The sequence below is a fragment of the Crotalus tigris genome, unplaced genomic scaffold (genome assembly GCF_016545835.1).
Source record: "Crotalus tigris isolate CLP2741 ecotype Arizona unplaced genomic scaffold, ASM1654583v1 scf7180000018030.5226217, whole genome shotgun sequence".
NCBI lineage: Eukaryota > Metazoa > Chordata > Lepidosauria > Squamata > Viperidae > Crotalus > Crotalus tigris.
In genome coordinates this window covers 3298188-3322972 of record NW_024096786.1, presented here as the reverse complement: position 1 = coordinate 3322972, position 24785 = coordinate 3298188, and the positions used below count along the sequence as shown (strand labels likewise).

At 36.1% G+C, this 24785-nt stretch overlaps 1 long non-coding RNA gene across 1 annotated transcript in view; it reads right to left on the bottom strand.

Moving 5' to 3' along the window:
• Positions 1 to 15705: 15705 nt before the first annotated feature.
• The window catches only part of LOC120309503, a 47049-nt gene continuing 37969 nt past the window's right edge, over positions 15706 to 24785 (bottom strand). Inside the window, exon 3 of the long non-coding RNA XR_005557103.1 lies at positions 15706 to 15871. This is a non-coding gene — a long non-coding RNA (uncharacterized LOC120309503). The remainder of the gene's footprint in view (positions 15872 to 24785) is intronic.

Below are 24785 nucleotides of genomic sequence, written 5' to 3'. Positions count from 1 at the left end.
TGGTTCTCAACCTTTTTAATGCCGCGACCCCCAACCAGTCGTAAGTCGAGGACTACTCAATTGGTACAGCACCGTTTGCAGAATGGGACTTTTGGCGGGCTCAGCAGGGCAGAGACAGCCTGGACAATTCCTATTGGCTTTTGAAAGCCAATAGAATTAGACTCTATTCAAGAGAGTCTATTCTATTGGCTTTCAAAAGTCAATGGAATAAAAGGGAGTAGCACAGCTAAGGAAAAGGGGGAAAAATGGTGGACTGCATTGTTTGGCGACCCCTGTGAAATGGTCGTTCGACCCCAAATGGGGTCCCGACCCACAGGTTGAGAACCACTGATGTAGGACAATGCATTTGGGAGAGGTTAAATGACAACCTCTTAAGGAAAATGGTGGATGAAGCAAATTCCATATAGAATTCCCCCATCTACTTGAGTGAAGCTTAGTTCTGAAGCAGGCGGGAAATCCAGACCTTTTGGCTTCAGGGAGATGGCCCTGTGACTATCACATGAGATGCCAGCAAGGACAAAAGAGCTAGCTTGACAGGCAGTTTTTCTTAGAGATAGAGGCTGTGTCCAACTTTTAATACTGTATTAAAAAACACAAGTGACAGGAACATAAGACAAGTATTGTATACTAAGTATTTTCAAAGACACAGTGATTGTTTTGTAAAGCAAATATATAAGTATATTTATTAAATGCTTTTCTTTGCCTTTCTCCTCTTCTGAGTGACTGTTTTCAAAGGAAGATAATTTTTTTCAATAGTCCTTGAGATTCTTTTGAATCTGAGTCAATTTTCTCATAAAAGATGGAAACCACTGGCAATTATTAGTTCCTAAACAGGGACCTGAATAATTTTTTTTAAAAAAATCTGGTTTTTTATTTCTTCAATCCCTGCCTAGTATTAGCTGATGTAAATATGCTAATGATACAATCAATAGTACAATAATATATTTAAATAAAATTAATGTTATTTCTATCACACTTGTTTGTCATATTTGTTTTGGAATCAAAGAGGCTGAGGAAAGATATCTTTTTCCAATCCACCTAGCTGTCATGGTTCCGACAGATGAAACTCTTCAAAAGAACTTCAAGGCATTGTTTACCTTAAAGAATATTTATTTTGAGTAGCATTTATTTATTTATGAGACTTATATACCGCTTTAAGTGCAAGCACTCTGTAAGGAGTGTACACCAGTAAACAATGTATATATATATTTACATTGCCCCCAACAATCTGGGTCCTCATTTTACCTACCCCGGAAGGATGGAAGGCTGAGTCAACCTTGAGATTTGTACTGCTGACCTGCTGAACACAGTCAGCTAAAGTGGCCTGCAGTACTACACTCTAACTGCTGTGCCACCTCGGCATAACACATAATCGAAGCCAAAAACTGAATCCCCCTCCCCTGAGTACATAATATCAAAGCACAATTCCCTCCTCCAATTAACAGTCATAAATCACATTCCCCAATTAGCTTGAAGCACGGGCTTCCTCTCCAGTTCTCCAGCCTGCCAATTCCTTATCAGCTCTGGTTACAATAACCTTGTTTCTCACACTAGGTTTAGTGTTGTTATCTCTAGCTGGACTCTCGTTCACATCCCCCCTCCCAGCATCATCTAACTGTAAAAGCAAAAGGTAAAAGTTGGCTACATTTCCATCTGTTGTCAATGCAAAAACATCCGATGTTAGCAGCATTGACACTAGCACTTTTTGATACAATGCACTTCCTTTTATATATAATACGCTTCATTGTCTAGTTAATATATTATAGATTTCTTCAAAAACTGTCATTTTTGAAGAAATCTATAATATATTATAGATAATATACCACTCATTCTCTGTGGTAAATGCATACTTGACAAGATTGCTATAGGTTTTGCTATGCAAGAAATAACTCAATGGTGCAACTAAGTTGAAATGAAAGCCATACAGTAGGAGAAATTTATCAAGTATGAATAATTTTTATGTGAATTCAAAACACTGATACAAAATGGCAATCAGAATATACTATTACGAATGTTATAAAAAGACTGAACTTGAGGTCCCAAACATGTTTCGCTTCTCATGCAAGAAGCTTCTTCAGTTCTGACTTGGATAAGAAGCAAAACGTCTTCATGGAAAAACAAAGTCCAGTTGCCTTTTGAGAAAAATGCTTTTGAGACAACCATGACCTGGATGACTGAGAATCTCCACAGACACTGAACTTGCACTAGTAGAACAAAAGCCACAGGAAAATAAGTTTATCTGAAGAAATACTGAAGGGAAAAGCTATTTTTTCTAATATACTGGTTGCTAGGTATGATTCACTTAATGACTGCAGTGATTCACTTAATGAACATGATAAAAATAACTGCCCAGTTATATTGTGACTCACTTTATGACCATATAAATTTACAATTGGTACAATTGGTAATTTGGGAAGTTACAGTCCCAACTGTGGTCATAAGTTAAAAAATACTGATAATCCTCAATTCTTCTTCAGGAACATATCGCGTGCCATGCAAGCTGAGGGGCACATCATCTGTCACTGTATTGTCTTATATTTTATAGCCATGTGGTTTTCTTGGTAAAAATACAGGAATGGTTTACCATTGCTTTCTCCCACACAGTATGAATTGATGCCTTTGCCATTGTCACTAAAGTGACCATATAGCAACTGCCAATATCACAGATACCCAAAATAATTGCTTTAGTTGGGCAGCAGGGATGACCTTTGCTGCTTGTGTGACTTTGCTGGGGTTTTTACCTTTGCAATATATTTCCAATGTTCTTTACTCATCCCTGCCAGGAACATTTCCCAATCCCCCCATCCCCCCTGCCCATAGAGAGGCAACACAGAGGACTTGGTGGGGGAAGGATATCAGGAGAAGGATAATTCTGCATATAAACAAAACATATTTCAACTAACAGTTTTAAAGATAGCACTTATTTCTTAAGATAGTGTTTATTGCATTTTTAAGATATATACGTCAATAGAAGCTATTCAGGCAATCTTATGTCTAAAGCTGGGTAAAACAAACTGCTTATTTTAGTAATGTCAGTATTGATTGTATGCTAAATACCTATAGCAATGAAGCTATGATTAACAGATTATCTGTTTAGGGTAGATAAACAGAAATAATTGGGAGATACTAATCTCTTTAATACAAAACCTTTTAAAAGCACCACAGGATAATTTTAGAAAATAAGTGGGTGAAACAGCATCTATGTCAATTATTAGTACAACATAAATATATTATTAACTCCAAGTTATTGAATTACAAGAATTCAACTGATAAAATATTGCCCTAAGTTATGATGTAATTATAGGTCCCTGAATGAACAGAGACTGTTGAGTTATGAAAAATTGTTTTCTTCCCAAAGATTTATGGGAATGTTTTGACAGAATTGTAAAAGTGACATGCATATAGAGATTGTTAGCAAAACAGGAGCTTGATTCAGGAAAACAAGAAAACTGCTTAATATAAAAGGGATGGAAGGGAAAATGCTATCAGGCTTCTAAGATTGTTATTATAGCAATATCAATCAAGTAGAGTTGCAGTATTTCTCATGGGATATGTTTTCTAATCTGGACTAGTTCAAAGGACCAACAGGAATAAATATGGTGGTATGAATGCTGAAGCTAATCCTACCAAGAACAGCTATATTATACATCAACTATATCCTAAATTCTGAGAAAGGGCTGTTTGCAAAATGTATTGCTACAGATGATAGGATAGTAAGCCTAGATCAGTGTGTTTCTAATCATGCTGGCTGGAGAATCCTAGGAGCTGAAGTTCATAAATTCTAAAATTGCCAACTTTGAGAAGCACCGGCCTAGGTGGATACTGTGACAAGTTAAGGAATAGAGTTTCTATTTCATCTCACTTTAACACAGTGGTTCTCAACCTTTCTAATGCCGCGACCCCATAATACAGTTCCCCATGTTGTGGTGACCCCCAACCACTTATACATCACTGGGTGCCAGGGGCGTGGCCAAAGAAAAGGGGAAAAAATGGCAGACAGCCTTGTTTGGCGACCCCTGTGAAATGGTCATTCGACCCCAAATGGGGTCCAGACCCACAGGTTGAGAACCACTGCTTTAACATGATTTGAAGAAGGGAATCATTTGCTTCTGGTTGGGAATAATAAGGATGATGAACACAAATCATGGGGTATAAACATTGTGGCTTGAATTATAGTGGGAGAGTTCCTCTGTATGAAGTTGCATATTACATTACAGACCTACCATACAGTTTTCTTCTATGTGTGTTCATACTTTCTTCAAAAGAATTGAAGAATGTGAGTCTCCAATATGGATTGGCATCAGTATCCATACATCTTGTGAATTGAATCTTCTCCTCCCAGAGTTTTATGTGCCTGTCTCCCACTCCCAAATACCAGTTTACATGCCAGAATTAAGAAGAAAATGTGAAACATCATTGGTGACAGTAAATATTCTTTTTTTTTAAAAAATAGTAATTTTATTCAATATTACAACCACAGTGATAAAAAATAATACAAACTAAAAAATAGAAGGTCCAGAAAAAAAGAAAACAGAAAAAATAGAAAAGAAAGAGAAAATAAGAATAAGAAAAAGAAAAGATATAAAGAAACGACTTCCCCCTTGTTCACAAATATAAACAATTTTAGTAACTTAACATATTTTTTTTAAAATATAACAAATATCTCTTCATTCCATATTCCGTTACTTATCTATAAACAAATCCTTAACAATCTCATTTAATAGCAAAAGTCTATTAAGAGTTACCAGAAATAACATTTCTGTTTTAACCATGATCAAATAAAACAACTTCATATTATTTTCTTTTACTTTTAACCATCTTGATCTTTAGTTCCTCCAAATAATGTCCTAAAACTTTTTTTAAAAAAAAATTTCCTTGTCCTTTTTCACAAAATTCTTCAACACTTTAACAAACCTCTTTTACAAAGCCAATACAGGAAGATTATCCAGGTCACTCTCTTGGTTTGTTATTTGCATACTCCTTTTAATTATAAAGACACCAGCAGTTTCTTTTGTATATCCAGATTAGCATCTTTTTCCATATCATTTTGTATCTTGTTATTTTCAAATTTGTCTCAGTCTTGTCCAGTAAACATGTTCCTCTTCCATAACATGTTTTAAATATAGTCTAGCTATAGAGGCAGACACTATTAAAATTAACTTATGAGTTCATTGTTCAAAAGTACCTTTCCATATATTGAATGTTAATATAGTGTATTTTGCTCCTTTTTCTATTAGTAGATCAAATTTAAGTATTCTCCTTCAATTATAATCATTAGTTGCTTCTAGTTCCCTCTATTATCCAATTTTCAATGTCCTAGCCATTTTTTTTTAAGAATTGAAAACAAAAGTATTTCTCCATGAGAAGAATTCTTATACTTAATTCCAAAATCTTATTTCAAATTACCTGGACCTTTAGTCTGTTTGTAACTTTCTAAAATCAAAGTTTTAATCACCCTTTTGTGTTATTCCAATTTTTTTTAAAAAAAGTCCTTAAATATACAGTATATTTAAAAATTATTTTACTAAGAATTGAAAGAAACTCACTTAGTGTTATAAAACTTCTTAATCCAAAGGTTCTTAGTAGCTAAAAAGTGGCTAACAAGCAATATTTGAAAGTGGTTAGAAAAGGAAGTATGAGAATGCAATGTCTTGAAGGTACCAATCATGAGTTGAGCAAAATAGATATTACCTTTTCTCTCAGAGATCTAAACATCCTGGAGATGCTGCTTTGTGATCTCCTTATGAGGAGCTTTATGGGGTACTTGTGAGCAACCTCAAGTTGTCTTCTTGTCCAGAGAGGAATTATGAAGAACTGGTCTATTCAGGGCTTTTTTTTCTCATAGAACGCCTAGAATGGCACCTTTTTGGGATGGAACCTTGTAGGGTAGGCAAGGCGGGTTGTATGCTGTGTGTGAGTTCTGGCACCTTTTTTTTCATAGACTGAATGAAGGAATCCATAATTATAAAGAAAAAATGGCATATATAGCTATATCTAGTAACATGTAACTCTCAGGAGATTTTTGACCCTCTGTAATACTGTAATACTATTTAAATGAGTATATGGAAAATATTATTTAAATTTCAACCTTTAAAAGATACAAAATAATGAATCATGATGTCTTGTCAACTTGAGATACCAGTATTAACTTAAAAGGGAAAGAATAAAAAATGGCTTACTAGCAGGGCTTTTTTTTCTCATAGAACGCCCAGAACGGAATTCTGGCACCTTTTTTGGATGGAACCTTGTAGGGTAGGCAAGGCAAGTTGTATGATGTGTGTGAGTTCCAGCACCTTTTTTTTTTTTTTTACAAAAAAAGCACTGCTTACTAGTATAATATTTACTTAAACTTCAGGATGAAGATGTTCTAGTGGTTCTCAACCTGTGGGTCGGGATCCCATTTGGGGTCGAACGACCATTTCACGGGGGTCGCCAAACAACGCAGTCCGCCATTTTTTCCCCTTTTCCTTAGCTGTGCTACTCCCTTTTATCCTATCGGCTTTTGAAAGCCAATAGAATAGACTCTCTTGAATAGAGTCTAATTCTATTGGCTTTCAAAAGCCAACAGGAATTGTCCAGGCTGTCTCTGCCCTGCTGAGCCTGCCAAAAGTCCCATTCTGCAAAGGTGCTGCACCATTTGAGCATTAAAAAGGTTGAGAACTACTGTTCTAGTACAATGAAGTTGATCATTATCTGATAAGGTGCACAAAAGGTTAATAAAAGCTCAGCAGACACTCAGAAATATTGTAAAATTATATAGTAGTATAAAAAATGAATCTTGGTACAATATTAAAATAGAAACAAAAATGCTCCCAAACCAGGTTATATTTCTCCATTAGCAGAATATGGACAGATTACACTCTCTCTCTCTCTCTCTCTCTCTCTCTCTCTCTCTCTCTCTCTCTCTCTCTCTCTCTCTCTCTCTCTCTCTCTCTCTCTCTCTTCTCTCTCTCACACACACAGAAACACCAATCTTTCCTAGTAAACATATCAAATTAAGTATATTTGTGATTGCAATTATTAGTGTTGACATTTTTCCTACTTTCTTTTTTTATGCTTACAGCCATATCTACAGCTTGTCTAAAAAGAGGAATTTTTGGTGTCATTTTACCAACTAGATAAATATAATGATACAACATATCTAAGCAAATGGTGAGGGGCCAAATCTTTAGCTAAAGTATGAAATTATAAAATTATAATTCAGATTAGATGGTTTTGTCAGTACAATTTTGAAAGCATTTTAATGCTTTTCTTAACCTTTTGTGTTATTTTGTTAGTTGAGTTAATTCTTAAGGCCATCAACCATTTAAAACTTCAAAACAGTAATGTTGCTATCTCTCTATCAACCTTATAGTATTGTTTTTATGTGTTCAAGATGTAGAAAATGTTATTTTTAGGCACTAAATTCTGGAAGTGTGGTGTTTAACTCTGGTTATATTTGTCCTCCTGACTGCCTGACCCACTAAAAATGAACACTGAACTGAAATTAGACTGCTAAATTAATAAACTAACCCATAAATACTATGCAGCATGCATACTGTATTTCTGATAATTTGCATTATTAGGCACCCCTACTATCTAACAAAGAAATGATATTTATCTCTGAAATTTCTAAACTATAAAGCTTGCCATGTGGATTTTGGGATTGTGAGTCCAATTTATACCCATTCTTGAGATCATTGGCAAAAATTATTTTGGACTGTGTTCTAAAATGTTCTTATTATCATGGTGAATAGTGAACAGCAGTATTATGGTATCTTCTTACATTTTTAGGGATACTTCTTAATGTAACACTTTTAAAGCCTACTGATTAGGAAGTAGGCAGATTAAGTTCTGTGTATCCTTTATTATTGAAGTGATGATGTAGGATGAAGCCTCCAATTGCAAATTTCCAATTAGGGAAACATCTCTACAGTATATAGGCTAGAATACCAGCCACGGCAGATGACCTTTCATTCCCTTGGTTTTCATTGGCTTTATATAGATGATTGCCTTGTAGGCAAGGTATCTAATTGCTACCACATTGATTCGTTGAAATAAAAAGGGTAAACAGGTTAAAGGTCTGACATTAAATATATTGCTTGACAAGTAGACACATGGTACTGCATTTTATAAACAGAAGCTATAGACCATCGGTGCTAAATAAATAAGTAAAATGATGCAAAACTAGTTAATTGCTTCTCTTTATTCTGTGTGTTTTCAGAGGAGTCCAGAAAATCCACATGAATAAGACCAAGTATGGAGAAGACTGTCTTTGGAAGAGATAGTTCCTTCCCCCCCCTTGGATCAATATGGATGGACAACTACTGCCACCTAGTTCTCTGTTGACCAAGACAAGAGAAGCTGTCCCTCTGATACAAAACATGCTTTGTTGGTGGGATAAAATAGGGCACAGAAGGACAGTAATAAAAGGTCAACTGTACAGCATGTGCATTACATACAGAAGTCCTCCTAGCACACGCCATCAAAAACATGGCAAAAAGTCTGCCTGAGAACACAAAAGCAGCTAACTATAGTTAGTTGGGAGTTCTGTTACTATAAACATCTACCAACCTGACAAGTAATCTGGGAGAATGGGAATTGAACATCAAAGAATTGGGGGAACACTTTGTTAATGACTCCTCCTTTGGCTAAAGTTGGATTAATACTAGGACTGTGCTTTCAAAGGATTCGTTTTTTTTCCAAAGAATGCTTTGAGCAAAGTGTTCAAAGTTGCTTTGTAAAAGAATGTGACTCCTTACTTTTTAAGGATAAAGCAAAGCTGCTGAATCACTTCAGTCTAGCTGCCCTCTTTGATATGTCCAAGTATCTGGAAGTGCTTTCAGGGAGATTTTGGAAGGGTCATAAAAATCAGCAGTAGTGAGGCCAAAATTCTGTACTTTGATGAGGCAAAAAGTTTTATTTCTACAAAAGGAACTTTGTGGTAATAAATTGTGACTGCCTTGGTTTGTAACGTTCAATATAAAGAAGGTATGGACTATTTTTAATATAATTTGACAACAATACATATGAACTAAAGCTTTACAGGGAGGAGGAGTTAAAGGACAGCATATAGATTTGTGAAATATTCAGATTTTTGCACAGTAGGTCATTGGAGTTTCATGTGAGTACCACTGATACATAAAAGGTGCTTGAATAAAGAAATTGCATTAAAATTTGATGTTTGTTTCATTTATTTCATAAATAAAGTCATCCATGATGTCATATGCCAGCATGAAAAAGTGTTTCTTGTTTTAACTGGTTACAATTTTTCTGCAATTATAATAAACAAGTGATTTCCACAATCAGGGATTGGTCTCTTACAGTTTTGGCCGATTTCTTCCTGGCAAACCAATTCAACACAATATCTTTGAAGATTTTATAGCATGTAGTCATCACATCAGATCCTACTATAACATTTCTGAGAAGTTTAAATAGGGAGTTTTATTTGTCTTAATCTATTCTCTTGTAGATTTATTGGCTAGCTGATTTAGCTTCAACTAATTACCGAATGGCTTGGTATTTTTCTGTGGAATTCTCTGGTACAAAGCAGAATTCATAATCCTTTCAGTGATAGCAAGTTATCTACAACTTGAGAGTATAAAGCATCTCCAAACCATGACTTTACCACTCCTATGCTTAAAAGATGATGTGAACTTTGTATTTTCAATGCAGTATTTGGTCTCCACTAGATAGAATCATATCTATGTAGATAGAAAAGGTCCACTTGGCTCATCTTTAATAATCCTTTACAGGACTGAAAGTTCCAGCTCTCAGTTTGTATTCAAAATGGGACATTTCACAAAATTTTGACCTCGAGATAGAGGTTTCACGGTCCCTATTTATAAAAGATGAACTTGTGTCCCCAGCAAACTATTAAATTAAGATTCTTGATTTGGCCTTGTAACTCGTATAATTTCTGTTGTTGGAATTATAGGTTATGTCCCTAATCAATCACCTAGTCAACCAATCCACCTTAAAGTCTAGTTTAAAATGTTGAGATGAAGAAGGTGACAAAAAAAGGAGGGGGAAGTGCGCTGCCCTAAGAATGTTTGCTTTAAACAGAAACAATCCATATTAAACCTATTTACTAATGTTTGAGTAAAAACTCCATAACAGAGGGAATTATAAATCATCATTTCACTGGAATTCAAGATCCACAAGACTGAAAACAAAGCACTATTGTGCATAGAATTGTTTGTAACATCAGCTAGTAAATCATATATTTCATTGATAGTTTACTGAATGGAAAACAGTTTTTAATTTTTTCTTTTCTTTCTCTCTGTACTACTCAACATATTTTGCTGAAAGTAGTGGATCCAGGACTTTCCCTATTCCTCTTTCAGTAGGCTAGCATTTTAGGAACTTCTGTTTTACTACATGCAACAAGTTTGGTGTTCTTTTTCTCCAGATTGAGAGTGTTACATGAAGTAACTTCCTGTGGTTGCAAGACAAGGTTGAACCTGCTCAACTTTCTTTTTGTTCCCCATAATGTGTACAGTATTGTGTTTATTTTGAAGTCATGCTTACACGTATACTTATTCATCATCATGATTATTCAGTGTGCCAAGGTATGGTCAAGAATCCATGGTCAAGAATCCAGTGAAGGACCAGTACTCAATGTGTGAGGGTTATACATGCATTTTGGTAATATGCACAGGCTGAACTGATCATCACATTCGTATCTCACATTATGAAATGTGCAGAGAGCCCTAGAACATCTGAAATGGCCTTATTCTCAGTGTTAGCAATGGGATTTAATCATGCTTAATTTGACGGAATCATACCATCATTATCACCATTAAAATACTATAGAGCTTGATTACCGATTCATGTTATCTCCTAAAATAGAGTCTCTAATACTCTATAAAAAGTTATTCTAGTTCTGCAGTGATAGAAGTACATTTATAACAGTTTAAGATTTTTCTCTAAAATGGAAACACCTTGTTTCTGGATTTTCTGTTCTTCACTATGTGACATTTCAAAAGATGCTGTGTTCATCTGTGCTTCTATTTCTGTTATGGCACAGTCCTGGAGCACTAAACTTGATTATGAAATCAATACTTGTAATGATATAAGAGACAGCCTTAATATTTCAGCTGTAAGGTGAGTACAAAATTGAGTTTGTACATGCAATTTTGTATGCCTATAAATTAGGCTAACTTTTTAAAAACTGATTTCAAACAGATGACAAATCAGTTTAGAACTATTGGAAAAATATTAAGTGTTTGGAAGAATCAAGTTCATGTATCCTTAGGTATGACCAATCATATGCAACTCACTATACAGATGTTATAGCCTGCCAAGAGCTTGACAATTCAAGTTGTTTTTCAGTCTCATATATGAAATTTAAAAATGGCATGGTTAAGCAAATTGTTGATAGGTTGTGTTAGTCATATAAATCATAAACTATACAAATTAGATTTTAGTTCATACTTGAATACAGCCTTCAGTTAAACATAGCTTTTATCTTCTCATTTAAATTAGTAGATGTTGAGTAGCATGTTGTCCCCTTCCTATTTCTTAATATTTATTTTTAGGACTCTAGCTATAATGCAGGTACAACTTGCATTGAAAATTATTTTTATTAGGCTGGGCATGTAGTAAGAAATGCATTTTGAATATGGAACAGAATACCTTCACTCAAAATGTTATGTTGGAACACTCACATTGGCTCCACTCTGTTGGGAAAAAACCCTCAAAAGCGCAAGTGTTTTGTTTAATTCAAAACAAAACTTTTGGAAGTTACACAATTAGGTGTGAGATTGGAACACTCAAAATGGCCCATTTGAGTAGTCAGAATATTCCTTCAGCATTGTTCTTTTATAACTGGAATGTGATGAACTGTTGGCCTGATATAGGGACATTTTTTTCCACAATGCAATATAATTTTAATAAAGTTTCAATTGGTTTTGATTTTAGAGATGACACAATCCCATGGTGAAGATTTCCTGAATAATCCCCACTGAAATGAAAAATTTCCAATCCAATTGTGCTCTTTATGATACTTTCACTGTTCATTTCAGGCAGACCTAGGTAGGAAAGCATTTCAGTATATAGCACAAGATGTCATATATCATCAGTGCTCTCATTCAGAATCTATCTATACAACCCTTACCTGTAACTAGGAAGCTTATTTCTTCCACTTCTTGATGTAAGCAATTGCTGCTCGCAGCTAGAAATTGATAAAATATTGCTCCTTGGTTCGATGCATGAGATAATATTGCTTAGACATTTTATAGCTTCAGGAATGAGCCACTGAACATGTATAACTTTGACAACTTAAGTTTGTGAAAACAGTTTGCAGTTGGGAAATGAGAAACTAAGGAAACCCAAAATTAATAGCACCATCAGATGGGGCCTCTTCTGTCAGGATTCTGCTATACCAAGGGTGTCAAACTCTCAATGTCATATGACGTGTCGCGACGTATCATGACTTTTTTGCCATTGCCAGCAATGGGGTGGGCATGGTTTTGCTATGATGCATCTGGCCCTGCTCTATATCAAGAGTGGGCACCTAAGGCAACTTCATGACCTGTGGACTTCAATTCCCAGAATTCCATGCTGGCTCAGGAATTTTGGGAATCGAAGTCCACAGGTCATAAAGTTGCCATAGTTGCTCACACCTGCCCTATACAGAATGGGCCCACACTCTCGGTGAATTCTTGGATTTACAGCTTTGTTGGAAAAGCAGATGGAGGATGGACCATGCTCAATTGGGCTTTTGCACAGCTTCATTTTGCGGCCTTTCTTACGACAGGAGCCTTTAATGACACTCGCTCATGCTCTTGTCAACTGACATCTTGACTATTGCTATGGGCTCTAGATGGGTCTGTCCTTGAAGACCGCTGGTTCAAAATGCAGTGACGTGGGTAAAATTGGCTCTGTTCAATTTGCCCATATAACATGCTTACCTCAGAATTTGCTTAGTTACTTGTAGGCTTCTGGATGCAACTCAAACTGTTTGTTTTTACTTTTACAACCATTTACTAAAGACCCCTTCTGTGGAGAGATCTCTGAAGGGATGCTGTCATTAAAGACCTTGAAGATGAGTCTTCTTAGTTGTTACACTGACCCTCAAGCTTTGAAACAGTTTACTCTTGCATGTAAGGACAGCTGTTAGTGTTGGGAGACAATAATAAAGATAGGTTCTTCTATTGGCTCTTTGAAGAGGGAATAAAGCTGTGATCAATACTCCTGAAATGGAAAAGGCAGCAAGATGATTGATGAGTTTGACGATTGTAAGGATTAGTATGTTTATTGATTGTTATTTTGTGTGTTTTAACCTTATTTGCTGTAAGAAATTGTAACCTTAATGTCTGGTCAACTAGAATGGTGGAGAAGCCTGCATAAATAAATAAAATTAGTTGTGCAGGTTCTCATCACATACACATATGCACATACACAAAACACAAAATATTTTCAATATACAAGTGCCTTGATGAGACACGCTATCTGCTGATTCTCTCCTGAGTACACATTGCAACATTGATCAAATGTTACTGGTTGTCTGTGTCAGTATTGTCTTGACCCGTCAGTCTACTGCTTTACAAATAGACAAGGAAAAAAAGTTATTAAAACAAAGTGTTCTTGAGGTTTATAATGATCACCTTTGTAAGTCAAGACAATTGTTCAAGTCTTGCTATATATTCTGAGTATATATATATAAGAACTGACATTCTTACTGACATTCAGGCACTGAATCTGATCTGAAATGAAATGAACAGCTTTATTTAATATATAATTCAAGAGATTATGTCTGAATTCTGCAGCAATGAAATAATGCAATAGTGAGTTATAAGAATTTACAAGTAAGATGATCTATTTGATTGAAATTGTGGATTAAAAAAAAAATCTGAAGTACTATTGCCTCCCAGTATAGTTATCCATAAAGTTTTGAGAAGTTAATTTATCAAAGTGTTATTTTACAGAATAAAACTTTTAAATATTTGTCATATCTTTTTTTATTTTGTTTGGCTCAGGAATTCTGGGAGTTGAAGTCCACAAGTCATAAAAGAGCCAAGGTTGCCTACCCCTGCCCTATAGTTTTCTTTGAGAGATTTTTCAGAAATGGCTTGCCACTGCCTCCCTCCTAAGACTGAGAGAAAGTGACTGGCCCAGGTCACCCAGCTGGTTTTGTGCCTAAGGCAGGATTAGAATTCACTCTCTCCTGGTTTCTAGCCTGATGCTTTAACTACTACATCAAACTGTCATATTTGTAATAATAACTCATGCAATCAATAATCAGATATTTTCAATACAAAATAATAACCCTATATCCTAAAAACATAAATTTGTTCTTTGGGTAAGTGAAATTTGGGTTTCCCTTGATAATTGAACTTCGCAGTACTTTTCTTTTTTAATAGGTTAATAAATATTATTGTAAAAATACATAATCTTGGAGGGTTGATTTAGTTGATATGCAAGAAAATGTATGGGGCTGCAATGTCCTTGCTGGTTTCACTCTGATTCCATCTCACTTCCCTTTGCATTTATGTGATTTGATTTGATTTTGTTTTCTTCCAACACTAGCCTTTGTATGTTTCTTGTGATTAAGTTTCTAACAAAAATGGTATAAATCATTATTTTAAGGCTCTCCTCTGAGAGTCTCTTTCAAAGAGGAGAATCTCACCTCCTCTGAGATCTGTTTGGAAAACAGAACCAAAGCTATGGTTATTTAAAAATAAAATAACTCTGAAGAAGTAATATTGCACTGATTATGCAAGAAATAATTTTCCTATATAAATATTGGCAAGAAGATCCTATCAAAGAAGCCGAAGAAGTTAAAAATCAAGAAAACAAACTAGGGGGAAAAAAAAGAAAAAAAGAACAGAACAGAAAAAAAACCTAAACCATGGGCAACTTTCAGGAGAGGCAAAATAGAAGCTATCTTCAAATTATTGATTCAGTTACACTTACTAAAGTTTAGCCTCTCAATCTGCTCTCATTATAGCAATAGTACTCAGACTTATATACTACTTCGCAGTGCTTTACAGCCTTCTCTATGTGGTTTACAGAGTCAGCCTATTGGCCCCAACAATCTGGGTTCTCATTTTACCGACCTCAGAATGTTGGAAGGCTGAGGTAACCTTGAGTCGGTCAGAACCGAAGGACTCAAACTCCTGGCAATGTGAGCAGAGTTAACCTGCAATACTGCATTCTCACCACTGTGCCACCATGGTATAATGTTCTTTAAAAAAAAATGACAATTTAATATGGCAAAGATATTTTTAAAACGTAAAAGATTAAGGCTACCTTTATATTCTGTTTTCATGAAGTTAGCAGTCATAGTTAGGGTTTTAAATGTCAAAGAACAGGCTGGCTTGAGTTCATATTAACTTTTTAGCATCATGGATCACAAACTATTACACAATCTAAATTAGACATCTTAAATAGAAACAAACAGCAGAAACATTTGGGAGCTGGCTTAGGTTTGTGAACAAAACAATTTTTTTTTAGTTTTGTGGATTATTAAGTAGAATGTTAGAGAATCTGAATATTCTCCTGTATAAAACGAACATCAATATACACTGAAAATATTTTAACATCATTGTTGTTAGTTGTGAAGTCATGTCCGACCGTCACGACCCCATGGACAACATTCCTCCAGGCCTTCCTGTCCTCTACCATCTTCTGGAGTCCATTTAAGCTCACGCCTACTGCTTCAGTGATTCCATCCAGCCACCTCATTCTCTGTCGTCCCCTTCTTCTATTAGCCCTCAATCTTTCCCAGCATTAGGCTCTTCTCCAGTGAGTCCTTCCTTCTTATTAGGTGGACAAAGTACTTGAGTTTCAACTTCAGGATCTGGCCTTCTAAAGAGCAGTCAGGGTTGATCTCCTCTAGAACTGAGCGTTTTGATTGCCTTGCAGGCCATTAAAATCATTATGTACCCTTAAAAAACAAACATAAAAATAATTAAATGATTTGAGCGGGGTTTTCTGTTGAATACATGCTCAAAGGTGTCCTTTGTATTTATTCAGAAGTCTGCACTGCTGATTTCAGGAGGACATCTTTAGAACAGTGGCCACAGTTCAGCTGAGATTTAACTCATTTTAATGAGCAGTTCAATGCATGGTTTCTCATAAAGACATCTCACTATTTTCAGGGAGCTTAGCCCAAAGGAAATGTAGATGTTTACGGAGCTGAAGCAATACCTTAATCTAAATAAATGGACCCAAGTAGGTTTAACTATGCATCAAGTCAGAGTTAATATATTTCCAACTACATTTTCAAATTCTCTAAGCAATTCTTAGGGTGGCCAACTGTTCAAAGCAATAAAGTTTACAAACACTCACATTTTAGTAATTTTTTGGCATGATTAAAGATTACAGTAACTTTTCCTGATGTATTTTGTTCTAATATGGCTGGTGGATAACGAAAACAGCATTATTGGAAAATCTTCATCTTTCCAAAAATCATTCTGAATCTAAGCCAATATTTTTTGAAGAAATCATAATTTGAATTACTGAAGACTTTGAAAATAAGTATAGGCCTGAATAATTGAAACCTTTAACTCATTTTCCACAGCTAGACAAATACTAGCACTTAAGCTTCATGGATTCAGTGAAATGAAAAAGTGAACATGTAGTGTTCTAACTAGGCAACTGAGTGAACATTTCCTTTAAAAATGAGCACTGGCTGTTTTTCAGGTTAAAATACCTAACATAAAATGCAAGCAAGCATAGAAGTGAGGTGAATTTTCTTTCTGGGGCTATTTTATAGTGAGACATGCAAGAAGATCCAACAGCTTCAAAATGCCAGAGGCTTATTTGACATTCAGGATGATTTTCTGGCACTGTGGTGGAAATGGCAACAATTAGAGAGATCCAACAGTCATTTTATTATTTTCAAAGTTGGCAAGCTACAGGCAGTAATGGTCACGTGCCCTTAGGAAAGCCACAAGCAAGGCCCCATGGTTACCAAGATCTTAAGTAGGTAACCTTCTCAGGAAAAGACCAGTCGGGTATCTGCATTTAGCAAAGGAAGTGCAAAGGAAGGAATCAGCTTTTTACAGTTGGGAAAAGAAATAATGAGCAAGGAGACAGGAGATCACTCATAAGAGGAGACTTGTCAATCTTTTGAAGTGCAGTCCTGGTGTCTGGTTATATGAGAATGCCAAACTCTTAACTGTGATTTCAACAGGCTGACCTCTGCATACAGATGTGGAAGGAAATGATAAAAGTGCTTTGAATCAGCATCTGTGAGAATATGAAGAAGTACATCAAAGAATAACAACAGACAGGTTACAGTAATTAAATCTTTCGAGTAGCCTGGAGCCTATAAGCATTTCTAGTTTAAAACATTTTTACCACATTCAACATTTTTTGCACAGTACCATCCTCCCTTCTCTCCCCCACGAATGATCTCTTGATAACATTACTGGTATCCTCAACACAGAGCCTGGAATCCCAGGGTGCCCGCAAACCTATTTCTGCATATAATGTCTTTTATGAGCCTGTCTTATTATTTTAAAACACATTTTAAGTTAAAAGTGGGCATGGTGCACCAAAGCATCAAGTGATCTGTATCTCTGGCACACAAGGATCTTGTAAGCGTTCTTATAAACTGAAAGTAACTGATGGCTTCAGCTTAGTGGTTGTTACAAAAAAACCCCAAACCCTGCCCAAGCTAAGCTAAGCAGCAGTGGAAGGAACCGTGGCAATGCAATGGTTAGAATGCAGTATTTTAACCCTGCTCACTGCTCACTGCCAGGAGTTTGATTCTGACCGGCTCAAGGTTGACCCAGTCTTCCAACCTTCTGAGGTCGGTAAAATGAAGACCCAGATTGTTGGGGGCAATATGCTGACTCTGTACAATAAAACACGCTTAAAGAGGGCTGTAAAGTCTAAGTGCTAGTGCTAGTCTTGTGGTGAAGGGAACCAGGGATGGACAGGCAGCATTCCAATAAATACCTACTGTGTTTCCCCGAAAATAAGACTAATTTTTTTACCTCCAAAAGAGGCACCAGATCTTATTTTGGGGGGATGTCTTATCCCCTGTCTCACCTTGCAGCGGTGGCACCAACAGCCCTGTACAGCCATCCCACTTCTTCTACCATCACTTGCCACCACTCGCCCACATTGCCTCCAGCCTCCATTTCGCCGTCAGAGGCCTTCAGGAAAGACCTCTGCAACTGAGAATGGAGCTCCGGATTGATGTGCATAGTACACCCCCCCAGCCTGCATTTTGGCATCAGAGGCCTTCAGGAAAGGCTTCTGCAGCCAAGAACTGAGCTCTGGATTGATGCATATGGCACCCCGAGGAGGCCCCCTTGGTTTCTTAAAATTGTGAAGCCCAAAGCTGTATTTTGTTTAGCTTATGCCAAAACACAACTCTTTAAAGGATTATTTATTTATTTGTTTGTTTGTTTGTTTATGTGTTTGTTTGTTTGTTTATTTATTTATTTTGTTTACTGCAAGGCTTACAACATAAACTCTGGGTGGCTTACAACATCACTGCAGGACACTTTGTAACTGTGTGTCTTTGATGGCTATATTCTAGTCCACCTAGATATGTTTTACATATCTCAAAATTCCAAAGCCCATAAAATTTGAGGACTCCTTTTTAGCAAATCAATTCCATCCAGGTGAAAGTGTATAAATAGGAGTGTGGCTTAAATTTCAAACTATTTTGTCCTTTTCCTTTGTAGTCAATAGGTAGGCTTGATTTATTAATCTTTCTCCTATTATTAATTATAGTGCTGACTCTAAAAGAAGATTTTTAAAAAATCCTGGAAAATATTTAAAGAGTATATATGAATATGTACATCCATGTGGGTGTATGTGCTGCATATATACCATGTTTCCTCGAAAATAAGGCCTATCCCGAAAATAAGCCCTAGCTTGATTTTTATGTGTGCACCTAATATAAACTTTACCTCAAAATTAAGCCCTAGTTAAGACCCTACCCACTCCATCCCACTGTCTGGTTGTACAAGGTGAAGCGAGATGTACATATAAAAATCAAGCTACAGTGGGGGTGGGAGGTGGAGCTACCCCATGTGCCCTGGCACCCGCTTACCTCAGGACCATTACAGCTAGGCCTCTCATGCCCCAACACCTATTATGCCGCTGTCTGACTTCTTCTGTGCCCACTTGAGGCAGGACACCACATGGCGTGTTGCGCCAATGCCACCACTCAGTACTGGACGCTACGTGGCATGTTGCACTGATGCCCCCACTCGAGGCAGGATGCCACGCGGCACATCATGCTGGTGACCTGCCATGAGCAGTCATGAGCGGCCACAAAAAAAGTCAGGTGGCGGTACGGCAGGTGTTGGGGCATGGGAGGCCTGGCTGCGGCGGTCCTGAGGGAAGCGGGTAAAACATCCCCTGTTTCTTTGCTTCTTTTGGAGGCAAAAAATATAAGACAGGGTCTTATTTTTGTGGAAACATGGTAACTGTATTCTATAGTTCCACCCAGAATGACATTTCTAAGACAGAAGTATTAGAGAACAGAAAAGTCAGAAAAGAATGGAAGAAATGTATCCTTTATGGTAGCTTTTTTCAAAACGCTTTGTCATTGTGTCAATTTTTCAGGCAAGGCAATTTCCACACTTTAAAATACCACTAGTGCAATGAAAGATGCATTTTATTTCTCCAGTGTTTGCAGTAACAAACTTGGTAACTAACAACAGAATCAATTCTAATATATCCATATGTATTAATTAGGAAAAATGAACAATATATTAATAACAAGATTCATTATAAAAATGATTTGTGGCTTTCCTCAAATTCTTTAAAAACTTTCAACCAAACGGACTGACTAATTGAGTTCTGCCAGAGAAGATAAAATGTTCCTTCTGACCAAAACAACATAGAAAAATCCAATTAATATGGATTTCATATTAATATTAATTGAGTGTAATACCCCTGTGGTTTATCTTCATGGTCAATTCCTAATGTCTTGTTAAAGTAATTTTCAAAGGAATTATGAATTTAATTAGATTCATTATGTTGAAATCTGGTATCCTTCTCCTAACACCTTTCAAGAAAACCCATTTGTTTATTATAAGAATTTTACGCAGTACCAACACAATTCGCTTACTCTTAAATGACGGTGATAGATACCATATACAATACTCTCATCATACATCTCTATCATTTTAGTTTACCTTTGAGACTAAAATGTGAACATGCTTTTCGACCTCAAAGTGAACTTTCACTTAATATTTTATTCATACTGTGCTTTACTGAGATTTTCATCATTTTCCATTTCTGTTCTGATTTAGAAAAATAATGGATAATAAGTCAAACTAATGTTTGCCTATTAAGGATTTTTTGTCTGAAAAAGTGATACTGCAGATATGGACTGTTGATATAACATTTAGTTTTAGAAAGAAAATGCAACTATTTATTGCTAAGAGATTGAAAACTCCTAGAAGTATGTGGTTCAAATCTCATGTAAATTTGACAAGATTGCTCAATTATTGCCACTTTATTGATCTGTCCAATAGGTATAAAAAGCAGTTTAAATAGTAAATAAAAGTTTATAATATAAAAAATTAAATTAAAATGTAAGTTAACAAATGTGTATATTATTATTAGCATGTGAGATATGTTAACCCTTCTAAAGGGAGATATAATTTATATTTGATAAATATAAATGTAAATTTGATAATTTATATTTGATAAAAAGAAGCAGTTAACTTAGTAAATTGAACTTCTTCTAGACAGCCTCAGCTCTTTTAATGTGAACCAGAAACAATAAATCAAATTAGGTATGTTTAAAACACTTCATTGTCTTTTGAAACAGACTATGAAAGATGGCTTATCTTCCATTATGAATTGCAAACAATGTTCAACCAAGCAACCTCACTTCCATTTTGGACAAAGTTGAAGGCTTTAAAGGTGTGATTGGCTCCCTGATGTTGCATGAGCAGCTAACCAATGAGTTTTTGCCCACTATTAAATTGTCTGCCTATCAGAACAAGCCTAACATGAGTTTGGTCTTCATTCACTTTTCCAGTGTTTTTCAATCACTAGCTTTAACTTTGTTCTCTCCTGGAAAAGAGCGCTCTTTGAAAACAATATTTAAAGTGTTTAAATTGAAGCAAAAAGCTTTTAACATTGGTTCAACACCACCTAGGCTACCATTTTGCTGAACAGCTGTCAACTGCTGTGCCATTCTTCCTCATTCCCACTTTTCTCTGTTTTAAAAGAGATACAGGACAAAAATCAAATGTATTGTGCTGAGCTCACTGAAAATATCCAGCTGAAACTAGGCAGGCATAATGTTATCTAAAACCAGATAAATACAATCCCTGCTATTTGCAGCCCATTCTTCAAAATAAATAATTAAATAAGCAGCTGGAGATGTTTTCTGCTTTCCTATTATATCTATGGACCAATCTTTTGCTGAATTGAATCTCAAATTGTTTTGACCTCAAACATCAAATTGCAAACTTAAATTGATTTATGCCTTCATTAGCTCTGAAATAAGCACTAACCAATTAAAATTGAATCAAGGCTGATTCACTATTGGTTATATATATGCTGGAAGTATTGAAGCATTGATCATCCCTTTTAACATACATTTTAGAATCATGGGCTTTAATTATTACAAACAACTCTAACATGAATTTTTATCTGTCTGTTTGCCTCTTTGTTATTTTCCATTATCTCCAGGCTAGATAGCACAAGTATCAGATATTCAAAATTTACATTAAAAGATTCCATATTTTTAACAGATTTTGTCAGGATTTTCATATTCTTTTCTTCTTTTATTTATTTTTAATATCATAAATATCTATGAAGTCCATTGGCTAATTCAGTTCCTTCTGTAATAGTAGTAAAGTTGGAAGGGACCTTGGAGGTCATCTAGTCCAACCCCCTGCTCGGGCAGGAAACCCTACACCATTTCGGACAAATGGCTGTCCAGTCTCTTCTTAAAAACTTCCAGTGTTGGAGCATTTACTGCTTCTGGAGGCAAGCTGTTCCACTGATTAATTGTTCTCACTGTCAGGAAGTTTCTCCTTAGTTCTAGGTTGCTTCTCTCCTTGATGAGTTTCCACCCGTTGCTTCTTGTCCTGCCTTCAGGTGCTTTGGAAAATAGCTTAATTCCCTCTTCTTTATGGCAGCCCCTGAGATATTGGAATACTGCTATCATGTCCCCCCTTGTCCTTCTCTTCGTTAAACTAGTGATTGATGCTCTGCTGTTTGGTGAATTTATCCATTCTGTAATCCATGATAGGCAATTTTACAATACTACAAATTAAGATTAGGAAATGCAAGTCCACCTTTTTCCTTTGGAACTTGCAAAATGTTGGCTCTTACTTTTCATTTCCCCCCAACTCCATATAAATCATTCCTTTTTTAAAATCCAATCTTGCAAATTTTTGTCTGGAATTAAAATTGATGCCATTTGGAACAGGAAATTTATCCTGGATAGTATATTCATTTTACTGTTGTGATGATTCCTAGCCAAAGAAAGCTTTACATTTTTCCACAGATCAAGATCTTATTTGATCTCTTTCCATAGTTTATACTAATTGTTCTGAAATATGTCATTGCATCCTGTGTATATTACTTGGTGTTTTGTTCACTTACAGCCACTCTCTTTTTGGGGGGTTAAATATCTTTTTTTTTCCATTAATTTTCTATGCAGAGAATTCCCCCAGCTTTTTATGAATTGCTTTGCAGAGGTCTGTGGTTGCATGATACTTAGTATTATATCAACTGCATAATATGGCATGTTATATTCCTTTTTCTGAAAGTTGATCCCAGATGTTGGTTTGTCTTTCTGAATTTTCTAAGTGGTTGCAGATCAAGATACAATTCAAAATGTTTTCACTGTTTGAACATCTTCACACTAACATTCCATCACTGTACCCCACCTTTGATTCCTCTTTCACTATGTCATCTTGTGACTCTTTAAAAATATATTATTTGATCAAGAATGAGCTACGGTCCCATTGGCACCTGGATCCAAAAGATCAGGAGTATAATTTACCCAAGAAATATCCCTAATTAAAAAAAGGTGAAGAAAAAGTAAACCAAAATAGGTAATTCATATGTCCTGATCCACATGAGTCCATGAAATTTCTTTATCCAGGGTTGGTCGAGAGAAACATATTTTGGTTGGAGACATGCTGGAGGCTTCTTGGGAAAGGAAGGGGATATGAAGAAAACAAGGGAGACAACATGCAATGTAGTATTGCCTAGCTACTTGGGCACTGCGGTCCTGTGCATGCTCTACAGAATAGAATAACAGAGTTGGAAGGAACCTTGGAGGTCTTCTAGTCCAATCCCATGCTCAGACAGGAAACCCTATACCATTTCAGACAAATGGTTGTCCAATCTCTTCTTTAAAACTTCTAGTGTTGGAGCATTCACAACTTCTGGAGGCAAGTTATTCACCTGGTTAATTGTTCTGTCAGGAGAGTTCTCCTTAGTTCTAAGTTACTTCTCTCCTTGATTAATTTCCATCCATTGCTTCTTGTCCTGCCTTCAGGTGTTTTGGAGAATAGCTTGACTCCCTTTTCTTTGTGACAACCCCTGAAATATTGGAACACTGCTACCATGTCACCCCAGTCCTTCTCTTCATTAAACTAGACATAGCTAATTCCAGCAATTGTTCTTTATATGTTTTAGCTTTCAGTCCCCTTATCATCTTTGTTGGTCTTCTCTGTACTCTTTCTAGAGTCTCAACATCTTTTTTACATCATAGTGACCAACACTGGATGCAGTATTCCAAGTGTGGCCTTACCAAGGCATTATAAAGTGGTATTAACACTTCATGTGATCTTGATTCTATCCCTCTGTTAATGCAGCCTAGCACTGTGTTGGCTTTTTTGGCAGCTGCAGCACACTGCTGGCTCATATTTAAGTGATTGTCCACTAGGACTCCAAAATCCTTTTCATAGTTGCTACTGTTGCTAGGTATCTTGCTACTGTTGAGCAAGATACCTCCTATACTGTACCTGACAGTATATCAAACCTGACACCAGAAACAGACTAACAGATGATCTGAGTGCTGCATGTGTTGCTCTCAAACTTACAAAGTATAAGCCAAGGTTAGACAAATTATCAACCTGCATACAACAGCAAAAATCACATTAATTGTTCAAAAGCATGCCAAATGGGAACTTTTACCTTTCAGTAAAAAGTTGTTTGTATCATTGAAAGCTTGGTTATTGTGTTTTTCTTTTAAGACAAAAGATGTTAATGTATGAGTTGTTTTTGCTAAACTAAAACCTCAGTATTCAGGTTAAATTGCTGTGTTGGCACTTTGCAATAAATAAGTGGGTTTTGGGTTGCAGTTTGGGCACTCGGTCGCTCAAAGTTTCACCATCACTGCTCTAGACCATGCTGAATCTTTTCAGATGATACTATTCTCAACAGGGTTCCTGGGAGTGATTTTAGAAGTAAGTTTGCAAAATGTTATGCCTGGAACATCTGTTTCTGGTTTGAAAATTTTATTTCCAGAATCTGCCCAAATTCTGAAAAAGGTTGGTCCAAAGGAAGTCCAGTATGGCCTTTTGGAGAATGTGAGCCCATCTCACCTCTTGGGAGAGAATTTTCCAAAGTTGGCAGATATATGTATCTTTTCCAATAATTAATCTTTTCTGTTACCTGCATTGTTTTTCAAGGTCTCAAAGAAAGAGGATTTTTTTCCCCTGTCCAATTATCCAAAATCCAATTTTTTAATCCAAAATCCTCGTTATCCTTCTTTGTTTTAAAGCAAGAGAAACTTGGCAATGAAAGTGGGACTTTCTATCTGCCAGGCAAGCAACAGTGAAAGGCAAATGAATATCTATGATTATTCCAGCTTGAATAGAAACTGTAACATTCATGACAAGTGTTTA